General features: G+C 35.4%; 1 pseudogene; it reads right to left on the reverse strand.

Annotated features, from left to right (window-relative positions):
- Positions 1 to 213: 213 nt before the first annotated feature.
- On the reverse strand, positions 214 to 11418 carry LOC102516547 (annotated as a pseudogene).
- Positions 11419 to 15883: the final 4465 nt, after the last annotated feature.

Raw genomic sequence — 15883 nt, forward strand, 5'->3', positions numbered from 1 at the left:
CTTCCAGAAAAGGGTAATCGTCAGTAATGCCAAATGCTGCTGAAAGGTCAAATAATTAAATAAAAACTTGTAAGTGTTCACTGGCTTTAGCAAAAAATGAGTCATCAGTGACCTTGGCAAGAGCATCTTCAGTGGAATAAAAAGATGTCTATTTCTACTAAATGAGAAAGAACAAAGGATTAACAAATTGTGCTACCTCTTCAAGGACTTCTTTCAGCAATGTCGGGAGCTGTCGATAATCTTGATTGGAGTGAAGGCAGTCAAGAAAGACGAGAGAGGCATGAAGCCCACAGCAGCACCAGGGAGGTCACTGTTATTGGAAAAAATCTGAAACGAGTAGAAACAAAAACAGGCTACAGGCTTAGTTTTCATGAGGAATGCACTTATAATGAGGAACTAGCAGTGTTAAAGACGCAGATAAACAACTTGAACCTACATTTAAAGACATGATCATCATGTCTTTAAAGGGAGACTACTCACCATATGTTTGTGAAAACAAATTTATCCATTATCTTTGAAAAAAATCTGTATTTATATCAATAGATATGTAGATAGACACATTTAATTTACTCATTTTTTGAAAAGGAAAATAAACTGACCCTTGTTTTTGATATGTACCTGACCCCTTGCATCATATACATCTTGTTCCCAAATTAAATTAAAATTTCCATATGCCAATAATATCAACCACAAATGAAAGAAATACTGAATACCTATGAAAATATATAAAATTATGTATTATATATGTTACACACGTAACACATGTAATAAAGTATGTATTTATTAGTTATAAATACCAAAAATGATCCTGAAACAGAAATCATAAGCTCCTAGAACCATGATAGGCAAAATTTAGACATCCTTTATGTGATATGTACAAGCGAATCAGCAGCCTTCAAAAATTTTCATCTCTTTGGTCTAATAATACCAGTATTGGAAATATATCCAAGAGGAAGTAATCTGAAATGCCAAAAGTAAATTTTGGGGAAGAAAAGTGTAAAAATTTGCAGGGAATGTAAATATGCTAGGCATTTCATTTGACCCACAAGACATCGTCAACTTCTTTCCAGACTTACTCTGTGCAAGGAGCAGATGACCTGTTCAGATCGCATCAAAGGAGTCCTGCTCTGGTTTCCAGTTAGGTCTGGTCAATGGGAGGCATAGACAGGGAAACATCAGGAGATGGGAGAAGAGTAAAACTGGGATATTCTCTACCATGAATCTCTGCTCTTTGGATCTCCAAGGGTTGGCTAGTTTTCTTCTGTGCCCCTCTCCCCAGAGCCTTAACTCCAAGAGGCAGCTCACTCCATACATCTGCTCTCTCCAGTTTCCTTTCCCTCCACACGCATTATTGCTAATACTTCCAGGGCATTATGCCATCCCTTCCTTGCTTCCCCTAAACCCTGCCCATACTACTGTAAATTATTCCCTCTATAAAAGTCTTCAGATGGGGATATAGAGCAACAGAACTCTCATTCATTTGGCAGTTTCATACAAAACTAAGCATAACCTTACCACACAATCCAGCAATCACACTTCTAGGTGTTTACTCAACTAATTTGAAATTTTGTGTCTAGACAAAAACCAGCACATAAATGTTTATAGCAGCTTTCTTTACACAGTTGACCTTTGAACAACGTGGGTTAAAGGCACTGATTCCCCATATGGTAGAAAATCCCTCTCTAACTTTTGACTTCCCTCAAACTTACATGTATTATATACTGTATTCTTTAAAATTATATATATAATATATATATATATATATCTATATATATATATATATATATTATTGACGTTTAGTCAGTTTACAATGTTGTGCAATTTCTGGTGTACAGTACAACGTTCAATCATATAGGAACATATATTTTTTTCATAATCTCTTTCACCATAAGTTACTACAATATATTGAATATAGTTCCCTGTGCTATACAGTATAAACAAGTTTATACTGTATTCTTATATAAAGTTAGCTAGAGGTAAGAAAATGTTACTAAGAAAATCATAAGGAAGAGAAAATACATTTACAATACTGCATTGATAGATGCTGTAAGTTTATGTCATCTGTTTACAAGATGAATCATCTATCAGTACCTATATCAATATTGTCTTATATGATACAAAACACTATACATATACACATATTACTAACACTAAACATCAGAAGTGAAAAGATACTGTAAAAAAGAAATTCATTTTTATTATAAATATAACATGTCACGCATTGGTCGCCTACTGTCGTATCTGTATTCTAGTTTTACGATTTCAGAATTCTGGGATAGCTAAGGAAAGCCACGTTTATTCAGGAGGAAGCACCCCTGCCAACCCCTTGATTTGGGATTTCCCAGCCTCCAGAACTGTGAGAAAATGAATTTCTGTTGTTTCAGCCTCCAGTCTGTGGCTATTTGTCCATGGCAGCCCTATCTAATCAATACACTGCTCACTGTTAAGATTTAAGTCTCATTTCTCTCTGCATCTTTTTCAATCTTATTCTCTACATTGTGTGATTTTATAGTTTCTACTAATAATTATTTGTTCCTGAAAATGGTACCACTGTGAAAATAATTTATGTCTTAATCTGACATTACCTCAATTAAAAACATTGAAAAAATTGGTTTCAATGAAATTTATTGATGCTAAAATAATTGAATTTGTTCCACAGATAAATTTATGTGGATACATGTGAAAATTACACATAATCTCAAACAAATAAACAAAAAAAAAAAACACATAGAGAAAGAATGCACATTAGAATCACCTGGGAAATTCTCAAAATGATTGATACCTAAATCTAACCCCAAAGTACTGGTTTAAAATTCTGGGATGCAGTCTGGTCACCAGAATGATAAAATCTCCCCCAAGTAATTCTAATGCCCAGCATGTGGCAGAATAAACTATTGTTAAATCTGCAAAAAGCTTTAAAGATGTTCAGTTTGAATCCTTTCTTTGATATTTAATCTACATTTATGTGACCACTATAAATGTTACATTATTCTGTGACTGTTTCCCTCTCTCTCATCTGTTTGTTGAAATAAAGATGTTCCAGAGTAATTCTTTAAGTTTTACCTTAATAAGACTAATTTTAATAAACATTCTAGCTGTTTGGTGTAAAAATTTTAATGCTGATGCACTATAAGAAAAATGAATTTTTCACTCTTGAAATGCTAGTCTCTCATGTAGATAATTTAGGATGTTCATATAAAAATATCTGTTTAGAAAGGTGAAATACATTCACCTTCTCAGTTGCTGGTACATCTTTTTGAATTGAATACTAGAAAACATGATTTGGGTGGAAATATATCTCAGAATTACATTGTGTTTTACCTGCAGAACCTGGGGGTGGAAATATTACTATTTACCATATAATCCTGAAATAGATATGGTTATTTAATGCTATCAAAGTCTATATTATTAGTGTTTTTGTTCTTGTATGTTAACTATGATCATTTAAGTTACTGGTTTTGCTTTATAAAATTTTAATATGTCAAACTGTTTCTAATCAGATACTTTTAACTTACTGTGATGTTCTGGGTTTTTGTTATTAAATAGTGATTTTATTGCCAATGTATTAAACAAATGTAGCAAGTTTATCATTCTTGGAGACAAATAAGTATAATTTAGATTCTTTTTTACCTCTCTAACTTCATCCCTTACATTTTGGTTTCATGTTTAGTGTAGCTCCATGTCTTTAGCATTATGGTTAATGATTAATTGATGCATGTAAGTTCAGAGAAATGTTGAGGTGATTTAAAAGGATTAAATAAGGAACATTCAGGACCCTGATCATGTATACTTAAAATCTGATATAAAAAATGTGAATTAAGTAGAAATATCCATGATAGAAGTGCTTCTGTTGTTGTTTTGTTTTGTCTTGCTTTGTCTTTAAGTGTATTTTTTATTTTGGGGGTCAAAAGGGAGGCAATTATTTATATGGAAGGAAATTATACCTTTGGGATAAATAAGTAGATATCAAGTATCAAAAATTACTGTGTAGAGTTTAGTAGTCATAGTTAACTTTGCTTTAAAAATTAGCCTGACAAGCTTTGCGCTTTGGTCATAAAACTGCCCGTATACAAAATTAGCTTAATGGATCCACACATTCAGAATATGCAGCCACAGATTTATTCTCTGAGAAATCTTATGGGAAGTTTCATGTATTATTCCGGATGAATTATATTATCAGACAAGTGCTTTAAAATACTTGGATTATTTCAAGATGTTTAAAGCTAATAATAAAAGTTAAAACAGTTAAAGGCCATTTTTAATGGCAAATTCTTGTTACATAAATAGAATATTAAAGGTTGTTTGTATCTATATCAATGTGAGACCAAGATTTGTTTTCTATCTCCCCAATTTTATAAACATCCAGTTTTTCTTTTATAAACTATATTACTCTGAAGTCAATTGAATTTTGCCTAATCAATTAGATGAATAAAACCCTAAGCAATTAATATTTACAGTGTTAGGGTGAACTGAAAATGTGTTCTTGGTAGAATTTTCACTTATGGTTGGAATATTTTTATAGAACCATCAAGAGTATGTAATACTCTAGGTTTTTTAGCTTACCAACTTCTTAAAGTACAACAATGTATCTTGGAGAATTATGGGAGGAAAGATCTTTTAAAATCTTACTCCGTAGTCTTACCTCAGATCGTTTGAATAGAGATTCACTGAGCCATTGCTGGTAGGACTGTGTACAGCTATAGAGAGATTTGTGTAAAAGTGAGTGTAACAGGGAATTAGGGCTCTCACTTTTTGTTTTTATTTTGGATATAGTGATGCCTTTTTTTATTGAAGTATAGTCAGTTTACAATGTTGTGTCAATTTCTGGTGTATAGCATCATGTTTCAGTCATACATGAACATACGTATATTCCCTTCCATATTCTTTTTCATTGTAGGTTACTACAAGATTCTAAATATAGTTGCCTGTGCTATGTAGTGTAAACTTGTTGTTATCTATTTTATGCATAGTAGTTAGTTTCTACAAATCTATTGCCTTTACTGTTCGAGATTTGGGGTATTTTTGGTGTTGAGATGTTGTTACTTTCTGTACAGGTTTTGGGATCGTGGTGTAAGTTTGTAATAGGATTCCAAGTTGCTTCTCTTTATATTGACCATTTTCAAGAGATTCTAAAGGAAGGGAAGTCTCAGCAGTGTTTTTAAAATAGCCCTCTAGGTTGTCTGCTGGCTTGCCGAGGTATCTGTTGCCTTTTATGTTAAGCAAAAGAACTTGAATGTTTTATCTAATAATTCAACTGCCAGTATGCCAAATTTGTAAATATGAAAATGGCTGTTAGAGGTGTCATTCATGCATATTCAGTGGTAGTCAGCAGTAGATGTTTTAACAAGCAAAATTCAACAATTTTTTTTCTCTTTTTTCCTTACATACTTGTCTGCTCTTACCTGAGTAGTGATATTTGATTTTTTTTTCTCCTAACCCCAGGCTTCACCATTTGCTGGTGGAAAATCAGAGAGATGTAGTAGCAAGCAATTATCTGAGATCAATATTAGCACATTACTCATCCCCTAGGTCTCCCTGGAATGTATATAAAAGTATAGATTAAAATGTGTAAATTAGTGTTAATTTTACCTTGCATGTGAGAGGGTGATGAGAGGGTGTATTGTTTCACATTCTCTTTCCTCCTGTAGAAATTTGTGTGTCAGGAAATGTTCTCGCTCTTTGGTTTTGGACTGGTCATGATGTTGTATTTTGTACTCTGTAGTTTAGCTCTCTTTGCATGAAGCACATTTCCAGCTGATCTCTTCTTAAAAGAATACACTGCTACCTTCTGGATTTTTCTGAACAAGTGTAATAGGGAAGAACAAATCTAACTCCATGTTAATTTGTTCCTTTAGCTCTAAACCTGTGCTCTGTTTCCAGTGGTGAGTCATGCTGGTTCTTCATCTTTTGTAATAGAATGTTGCCTATGGCCTAAAACTTACAGAATAGCCCATTCGCAAGGCTCTGACCTTTAAGGGTATAACACTTTCCCATTTGTATAGAGATAAAAAGTTGCACATCTTGCTGGAGGTTTACCAGAACATCATAACCTGACCTAGGTGGGCAGCTGCAAGAACAAAGGATTCTGACACCAAGAAGTTTGCAACAACTAACCACACTCCTTCCTCTTTTTAGTATAAAAGGAGTCTGAATTCTGACGTGGGTAAGATGGTTCTTTAGGATGCTATTACCCTGTCTTCTCTGTCTGCTGGTTTTCCCAATAAAGTCATTATTCCTTGACACAACAGCTCATCTCCCAAATTATTGATGTGTCGGGGTGAGCAATTTGGACTCAGTAACAGCAGTGCTTTCATTTTCTCATCCTGCAAATTGCAGTCTTTTCTAGGGCTCATGAAAGTCTTAGTTCTTCTGGGAGCCTTGGATTTCAAGGTCGGAGATTTACTCCACTGGCTGAACAGGAAGTGAACAGACGGTTTGGAGCCAGATAGTCTGACCTGAATGTGCTCCTCACTGGCTGGCGATTCATGCTTGTTCTCCCGGGCTTTGCTTCCTCCTGATCTTTCCATTTATCTAGAAACAACTTCTTGTGGCCTAACCTATTAGACACCAGTTGGGTTTAGGACTGTATGCTCAGATCAGAAGAGGTATTCAATACATATTTGTTGAATATAGCCTATTCAACAAGTTATCTTAAAAATTTCAACTTCTTGCCCAGGTGGAATTCTAACACTTGAGCAATAACTGCTGCTAGAGAACTTTTTTTTTCACTTGCCCCAACTTTATTAAAGAAAAAGCAACGATGGTAATCTCTGGAACATAGTCAGCTTTCTGGGATTCTTCCCTCGAAAACATGACATTTCCAAACACATGCCAGAGTGTCCCTGGTTCCCAGCTGTACTAAGTAGGTGAGAAGCTGAAATCCTAAAACGTTCATCTGCAACTTTCCGCAGTCTGTGGTCTGTCTGTGGATTGGCAGTAATCGCCTGAACAGCTACTATGGCTTTGTTAATTTTTGTCTGTAGTTCTCTGAGCTCTTTTATGTGTGGCAATCGCAGAATCTGAGCAGCATCGTTAAGAACTGCATCTCCTGTGTCAAAACCAGGAATATGCTTATCTAAAGCAACAGACAGGCCGCCTTTTGTTTGATTTGCTTTAGCAACTGCATCCTGTGTCAGGCACTCCTGGACCAAATGCGAATTGCCTTAAGCATTACCAGGTAATCGTCCTGACTCTAATCGGAGGGTTAGCCAAAGCAGTTACACCAGCCTTAAAATCAGGATTATTTATATCCAAATTGATCAATGGCTCTGCATTTTTAGCTGCACTGTCAGCATTTTTTGTATTATCAGGTACCAAGTCCTTGTATTTTTCAGCATTGCCTCCATATTCAAGTCTAACAGCTAAACCAAGAAGCCAGTCGATTGCTTCTTGTCAATCTTGAATCTTGAAAGGACAGTGAACATCTCTGAGATACTTTTCAAAGAACTTGGGCCAGTCACTGCTATGGATGTTTCATAAATTACCTCTGTCTTCAGTCTTGTAGTGTCTGATTTTCTGGTCTTCAAGCCAATCAATAAAGTTTTAAATTCTGTTTCATCTTTGCAATTTTAGCCGGCAGGGTTGTGGTAGTCGAGGGCCGTCAGCTTGTGACCAACATGGTCCCGGAAGCTCTCTCTTCGGCCGGGAGAGGAGAGGCCTAGAAAACTTTTAAAAGCAAAAAAGAAGCCAAAGCCAAATCCTGTATTAAACTTTTAAATGTTTAATATTTAATAATATTTCTTATCCGGGTGCCGTACTGTATTATAATGGCATAGTTTCCCCTCTTCAAAAAATATGTGGGGAAAATAAGATGACCTAATTATCATCAGTCCTCCTTTTAGTTTTGTGATTATATAATATTCACCATTTTAATTTAGCATACATTATCACCTCTTTCAATTCTAGTCATGAATAAACATATTTCAAGGTGTACCATGGAATGTAGGACAGATTTTAATATGCTATTTTAGGGTATATATATATATATATATATCCACTTGGCATTGCATTGTATTTCTCTCCTTTCAAATTCTTTGGTGGCTAACATTTCTTTCTTAGTTAGGGACTGTTTGTTCCGTTACTGTCAATCAACAGAACTCAATGAATTAAGTTTAAGCAAAAGAAAAAAATGTAAGACTGTCTCATGAAACTCAATGGTAGGAGAAACAATCAGGTCTCACAAAGAACTGGAACCAGGGACTGAAAGTTAATAAACGAGGTTATTTTCTCTCTCTCTTCTGGGTCACAGAACCCTCGATTTCTACTGACACTTCATATATGCCACATTTCTCTCTCTCCCTCTCCATCTCTCCCTCTCTCCCTCTCTCTCACTTTCTCTGTTTTAGTGTGCTCATGATTGCCGAGACCCAGTTTTAAATGGTCTCTCTAATTAAAAGTCCAACAGAAGTTAACTAAAGTCCCTGTGTTCCAATTCCTAGGAAAGAGATCTTTAATGACCTACTTTGAATGTGATGTCCATACCTGTTCCAATAAGCTGCAGCCAGTGTGAATGAACTCAGATGACCTAGGATGAAGGGAGTGTGTGCAGGTCATCTAGGAGGGTGTTATTATGTTGATTTTAAAAGAGCATACCCCTATTTGTAATACAGATATAAGCCTGCAAGAATGTGTGTCTCTCCCTTTCTGATTACCCGTAAAGAAGCCAGCATACTGCTTCTTCTTGACCACTTGTCCAAGTACTGATTCTTGACTTTTTAGAAGTGAAGAATCCTGAGAGGGGGATATAAGATGATATAAGAAAAGTCCAGTTGTCTGGGGTGCAATGAGGAAGCTCAGTTGTATCTGACCCTCCACCTAGCCCCAGTGACACATCAGTGGTGAGTCACACACAGAGCATATGAACAACTCTGCCTCATTTTTGCCATCTTTCTGTCTCCAGACTTCCCTTGCAAACTTATCCCTGCCTGTTAAGCAATTCCTAGTATTAAACAAAGGCAAATTCTCTTCTTCACAAGCCAGCAGAGAGAGATGCATTAGTGCTTTGTTTGGTATGTAAAAAATAATTTGGACTAACCAGAGATCAGAGCTGAGACAAATCTTAGCATATGCCCTGCTTCCCATATTCATAGAGACCTTTGATGGCTGGCTGACTTGGAAAAGAACGTTCTTTGTTTCAGTGTTGTTGTTACTGTTGTCTGTTTCCTCAGGGCTAAGTTTCTTCACTGATAAATGGTGGTGATAATAATCATAACTACCTAACGGTGCTGCTGAAAAATTTTAGAACAGTCCCTAAAATATGTTAAGCACTTACTAAATGTTAGCTGTTATTATCTTTGACAGATAAAGCAGTACTGAAAAGAAAAATCCATTACCTTAAACACTTATATTAATAAACCAAAAAATGATTCAGTTTCATTACTGGTAATTGGTCTGTTCATATTTTCTATTCTTCCTGGTTCAGTCTTGGGAGACTGTGCCTTTCTAAGAATTTGTCCTTTTCTTCTAGGTTATCCATTTATTGACGTGTAGTTGTAGTGGTCTCCTATGATCCTTTGTACTTCTATGGTGTCTGTTGTAACTTCTCCTTTTTCATTTCTCATTTTATTAATTTGGGCCCTCTCCTTTTTATTCTTGATAAGTCTGATTAAAGGTTTATCAATTTTGTTTATCTTATCAAGGAACCAGCTTTTCATTTCATTGATCTTTCTATTTTGTTTTTAGTCTCAGTTTCATTTATTTCTGCTCTGATCTTTATGATTTCTTTCCTTCTGCTAACTTTGGGTTTTGTTTTGTTCTTTCTTCTTTCATTGCTTTAAGTGTAGGTTAGGTTTTGTTTATTGGAGATTTTTATTTTTTCTTGAGGTAATGCTCTAAATTATCCCCTCTTAGAACTGTTTTTTGCTGCATCTCATAGGTTTTGGATCATCATGTTTTCATTAAAAAAATTTTTTAAAGGGCCAGATTATGGACACTCTGAAAAGAAAAATAAATTTTATACTTAAAAAAATAAGCTACAAAAAATTTTTAAAATTAAACTCAAAAGGTTAGAAAAACTTAAAAAATGAACTTAAGGACAGGAATTAGAAAATCAAAGGGAAGAAAACAGGAACAGGTAGAGACAATAAATATATCCAAGAAACTGATTTCTTCAGAGAGGAAGTTACAAAAATAGATAAACTATTAGATAATCTGAATCAAGAAAAGGGAGCACAAAGTTAAAAAGACAAGATACTCAAAAACAATAGGTATAAACAAAATTATGATATTATTGAAATAATTTCTCAATTCTAAGAAAATAAATTTGAAAACCTGCATGCATGACTATTTTCTGAGAAAATATAAATTACCAAAATTAACTCCAGAAATATAAAAAATCTAAACAGATGAATTACCATTAAAAATAGAGAAATTTGTCAGAGCAGCCATTCCCTCAAATAAAGCAATATAATTAATTTCATAGTAGCATTTTACCAAATATTTTAGAAACTAAAATCCCAATGTTCTTAAACTATTCTAGAGTACAGAAAAAGGATCCTTTTAGATTATTGTTACAAAACTATAACATTGATACTAAAAACCATCATGATCACATAAAAAATTATAAACTACACTCACTTATGAATATAGAAGCAAAATTCCAAATAAAATATTACCAAATATTCGTCAGAATTCAAGGTGATCCACTGTAAGAAAATCTTATAACTAAGAGTTGTTGATTTAAAGAGAAAAATCGTATTATCATCTCTATAGATGCTGAAAAAGAACTTGATAAATTCAATATCCAGTATTGTTAAAAAAAGCAAAGGTACAGATCTTAAAAGTAGGAACAAATGGGTTCTTCCTAAACATGATAGCATTGGTCAGCACCTTGCTCAATGGAAAACAATTTAAAACTGTAATTAGGAGTAAGACAAAGAGCCTCACTATCACCCATAGTACATGATAATGCAATAAACACAGAAATACATAATCAGCATAAAATTGGAGGGGGAGCAGATAAAATTATCATTTGTGTAGATATATGATAGTACATGTAGAAAATATCAGAAATTCATCTAAGAAAACTATTCCAATAATAAGACAAGTTGGTACAGTGGGGAGGAAAAAAGTAACATATACAGAAGTTAATTGCCTTTACATATATAACAGCCACCAGGTATATGATGTAACATAGGTTAAGATACACTATATTCAATAACAACAACAAAAATAACTGGAAAGTAGTTAACAAAATACAAAGTTGTATCAAGAGTACTTCATAATGGAAGGGACAAAAATAAGAAAAACAAACAAATGCAAATAAGAATACATGGAAATTCTAATCACATGCTAGCAAAAACAAACTGTGAATATAAGAAAAAAAGAACAGATTTATAACAGAGAAGAACAAACCTGACTCCATATTGGACCCATTCCTTTAGCTCTAACCTCTATGCTCTGTTGCTTGTGCTTAGGCATGTTGGCTCTGCCCCTTTTATAAAGGAATGTTGCCTATAGCCTGAAATATACAGGAGAGCCCATTCTCAAGGCTCTGACCTTTAAAGCTATGACACTTCTTCCATTCATGTAGAGATTAATTAAGAGTTGCAGAACAGAAAATAACAACTGTCTTGTTGGAGGGTTACAGGAACATTGTGACCAGACCTATGTGGACAGCTGGAAACATAAAGAAGGGATTCTGGCACCAAGAAGTGTGCAAAAAACCAGCCACATTCCTGCCCTTTTAGTATAAAAGAAGCCTAAATTCTAGCTTGGGTAAGACGATTCTTTCAGACACTAGTTCACCGTCTTCTCAGTTAGCTGGTTTTCCAAATAAAGTCGCTATTCCTTGCCCCACTGCCTCATCTCTTAATTTATTGGCCTGTCGTGCAGCAAGCAGTATGAGCTTGGACTCAGCAACAGACCTCACAGATGGTAGAGAACAAACCAGTGGTGACATATAGGAAGAAAGTGGGAGGGGCAAGATAGGGATAGGGAATTAAGAGGTGCAACCTATAATGCATAAAATCAATAATCTGCAAGGGTATATTCTATACCACAGGGGCTATAGCCAGTATTGTATCATAACTGTAGACGGAATATAACCTTTAAAAATTATAATCCTATGTTGTACACCTAAAACTAATTTAATATTGTACATCAGCTATCTCAATGGAAAAATCACATGCTTGTGTCAGAAGGCCTAACATCGTATATATAAATTAATATAATTCACATGATCTCAATAACAAATAGCATCATGATTCTTCTGGAAAGCGAGGGTGTGATTATGCCATGCATATAAAAAATAAACGAAGAATAGCCAGATACTGAAATGCATTATGACGCAAACAGATATTAAAATAGCACAATAAGAGGCTATAATTAAAGCAGTGCAGTGATGTAAGATGGTGATAACAGGCACAGATGGAGCAATGGAAGAGGACTAAGTCCAGATACAGATCCGAAGGGGATAGGGCAGTTTAGGAGATGCTAAAAGTCGCCTTTTAAATTAGTAACTATTCACAAATGGTGTTTGAAACAACTGAATGGCCACCTTGAAAAAAATAATTAACTTTTATTTCTATTTTATATACACCACCAAAATAAATGCCAGACTGATGGAAGATTTAAATGAATAAATATGGAATTATAAAAACACAAGGAACAATGGGAGAATGTTTTTTAACTCAGAGCGGAGTACTTGATTTCAGTCTTTAGATCAAAGTGTATCATCAGATGTCATGCTTCCTACTTGGAGCAAGTTGCTTAGCCCCTTAACAGAGACCATATTAATGTTGCTGTAAAACACTGTTTATGGAGACTGTCCTGCCACATCTCTCACTGTAACCTCGCCATGAAAAAATTCCTTCTAGGTTTTTCCTTCTAAGAAGTGCTCTGCTTCTCCTGAGGAACTCATGCATCAAGCTTTCCATGTAAGAACATCAATTCTGTGTCACTTTTTCTTTTGGCTACCTTGAAACTCCCAGTTAAATTTGAAACCTGGATCATTGTCTGTTATGACTACGATTCTTACTGTCTTTTTCTTTGTCCCAATTTTCTCTTTATAGTTCAGTATTATATATCCTTGAGTCATTACTATGAGCCACCTCACATCTACTATTAATATCCCAAAAGGCAAGGTATTAATAAATACAAATAGCACATCAGATTATCTCGTCTGATCCTCAGAAATGCCTGGTGTGGGGTAGAATAGTATTGCAACTTTTATCTCTGAATGGAAAAGTGTTATACCCTTAAAGGTCAGAGCCTTGAAAAGGGCTGTCCCGTATATTTCAGGATATAGGCAACACTCTTATTACAAAAGGTGCAGAACCAGCATGACTAAGCACAGGAAACTGTGCACAGGGTAAGCGCTAAAGGGACAGATCTAATATGGAGTCAGATTTGTTCTTCCCTATTACATAAACTGTTCTTTTTTCTCGAAGTGAGCTTTCTCTCCCCTCCAATCAAATGTCTGCAGATGCTTTAAAACCTTTCTTCATGCCTCCAGGCAGAACCCGAGGTCCTCTTAGGGGTCCGGGCAGGACAGTTCACCCATCAGTCACTACGCTCCTCCCTGTAGGTTATGTTTGTTTCTTTTATGAGAATAATGACAGATGGGTAAAGTTGAGTTCCCACATATACATTATTTTCATATAATATATTTATTCTTTGTCCATACGTTTTTCCTTCCAGTAGGGAGCTAGAGTCAATTATTATGTGTTCTCAGGGTTACTGTTGAGTTTTGCAGTTTATGATGAAAAAGTCAGATCTGGGAAGATCTGACTGTCCAGTGGTATTTAAAAACAAACACTAAGGAAGGAGAGTATGGTTCAAGTGGTAGAGCGCATGCTTAGCATGCACAAGATCCTAGGTTCGATCCCCGGTACCTCCTCTAAAAATAAAATAAATAAACCTAATTACCTCCCCACTCCACACCAAAAAAAAAAAAAAAAAAAAAAAAAGCCAACTATAAAGTTAAACTTGGATTGAAATAAAATAAAAACAAACACTAGTCTTAACACTGAAGAATGATAAAGCGGTGCTTACTGCTAAATTGTCATTACCGTGTGAGCAGGGATCTTTGACTTAGCTGGCATTATTTTTGTCTTCTCATTTCCCCACTGGTATATCTCAAATACATAGAACCACAGGGTAAGGACTCAATGAATCTTTGTTGATTAACAATGTTGATGAGAAAGTGGGTTATTACTTCTTGATTCAACCTGAATGACTACTATTTCCCAAAGATCTAAATGTTTTCCTATTGAGTGGAATCCCCTTGCTAATGACAAATTTTAAAACCATTGCCTTTTATACACAAAATGAATCATTGAATTTATATCTTTATGTTGAATAGTGTAATTGTGATTTACATACTTGAGTGTTCAGAAATTTAATTCTTGGTCTAAATAACTCGGCAAAATACTGCTTGATTACTTTCATGTGTGTTTGCAGGACTATTTCATTCAACCAACAAATATATATTGAAGCCTGATCTGAGTCAGATCTTGTTCTGGGAGTTGCACGTGTAAGCATAAGGGTTAAGAGCACAGACTTTGAATTGAGAACGTCTGATTCCAGTACTGGCTCTGCCATTAACTAGCTGTGTAACCTGGGCACGTTAAGTTCTCTACACCTCAGTTTCCTCATCAAAAAAATGGGAATAAAAATAGAATAGACATCTTAGAATTGTTATAAGGTTTAAATGAGTTCATATTTACAGAGTCCTTGGAACAATCCCTGGCAAATAGTAGGTACTATGTAAGTGCTTGTTAAATACAACATTAAAAATCAAAAGCTCTGCTACAGTATAGCTTCCATCATAGTGGGGATGAAACGGCTGGGAAAGCCAACAAATGGATAAGCAAGTAAATACACATTTTGTCCAGTGATGGTAAAGGTTATATAATAAAATAAAGTGGGGAACGGAGAGTGATAGGGTCAGCCTAGGAATTGCTTTTTCAGGTGGAGTAGACAGATAGTCTCTCTGATAAGATGAGGGATGAGTAAGGTGAAGAACTGAGCCATGAGGAGGTTAAGAACAATCACCCTTACATTACCAGGGTCCATTCTTTGAAGGTCATTATTAGTCATGTTCTCAGTCTGATTTGTGCGTGGTGCAATCTATCATTACAAGAGAGATACTCATTATAATGCTTTACTCAAAATCTAAATATAGGAATTAATTTGGAAACACTAAAAACAATCACCATAACATCTATTCTCAGATTTGTATTGTCTTTAAGTGGGTATAGATTCTTCTGTTCCACAAATATCAGAGGTGTCACATTATGTAATGACATCTTGGCTGTCAGGAAACCAAACCTCACAACTTCGTTTTGGGGAGGTTATTTTCTTTTAAGCTCTTGGGGGGGGGGACACTTTTTCCATCATTGTAGATTCCTCTGGCTTCTGAATAAATACCAGAAATAGTTTCTTTCCTAAATGACACCCACGAGTACTCTCATGTTCCACAAAAGCTTACAGATAGAACAGCAGTGCCTGGTAAGTGTCGTCTCCATCACACTGATTCAGTCAGGGTCCTGGGGCTCCCTCGTGGTTGAAAGAACCATTTGGGAAGAGTGCATATGCTGCCTCATTTCCTACCAGAAAATGATCCAGCCTCAAGGAGAACAGAATTCACCTTCTCTCCCATTCTGCTTTTCAATTTTGTGAATTAATATTTAAGAATTTAGTCATGGGATTATGGAGAGTGGTAGAAATAAAAGGAAAAAAGGGGTGGGGGGGGCCAAGAAAGGTAAATAGAAAATTCTTTTTATATCAGCTAAGTGTTCATCCTCTAAACCAGGGTTTCTCAATCTCAGCACTGTTGACATTTCAAGTCAGTAATCTTTGGTGTGGGAGCTGTCCTGTGCATTGTGGGATGTTCAGCAGCACTCTGGGCTTTTACACTAAATGCCAGTAGCATCCCCTCCCA

Source organism: Camelus ferus, chromosome 2, assembly GCF_009834535.1.
Source record: "Camelus ferus isolate YT-003-E chromosome 2, BCGSAC_Cfer_1.0, whole genome shotgun sequence".
In the NCBI taxonomy this organism is placed as follows: Eukaryota; Metazoa; Chordata; class Mammalia; order Artiodactyla; family Camelidae; genus Camelus; species Camelus ferus.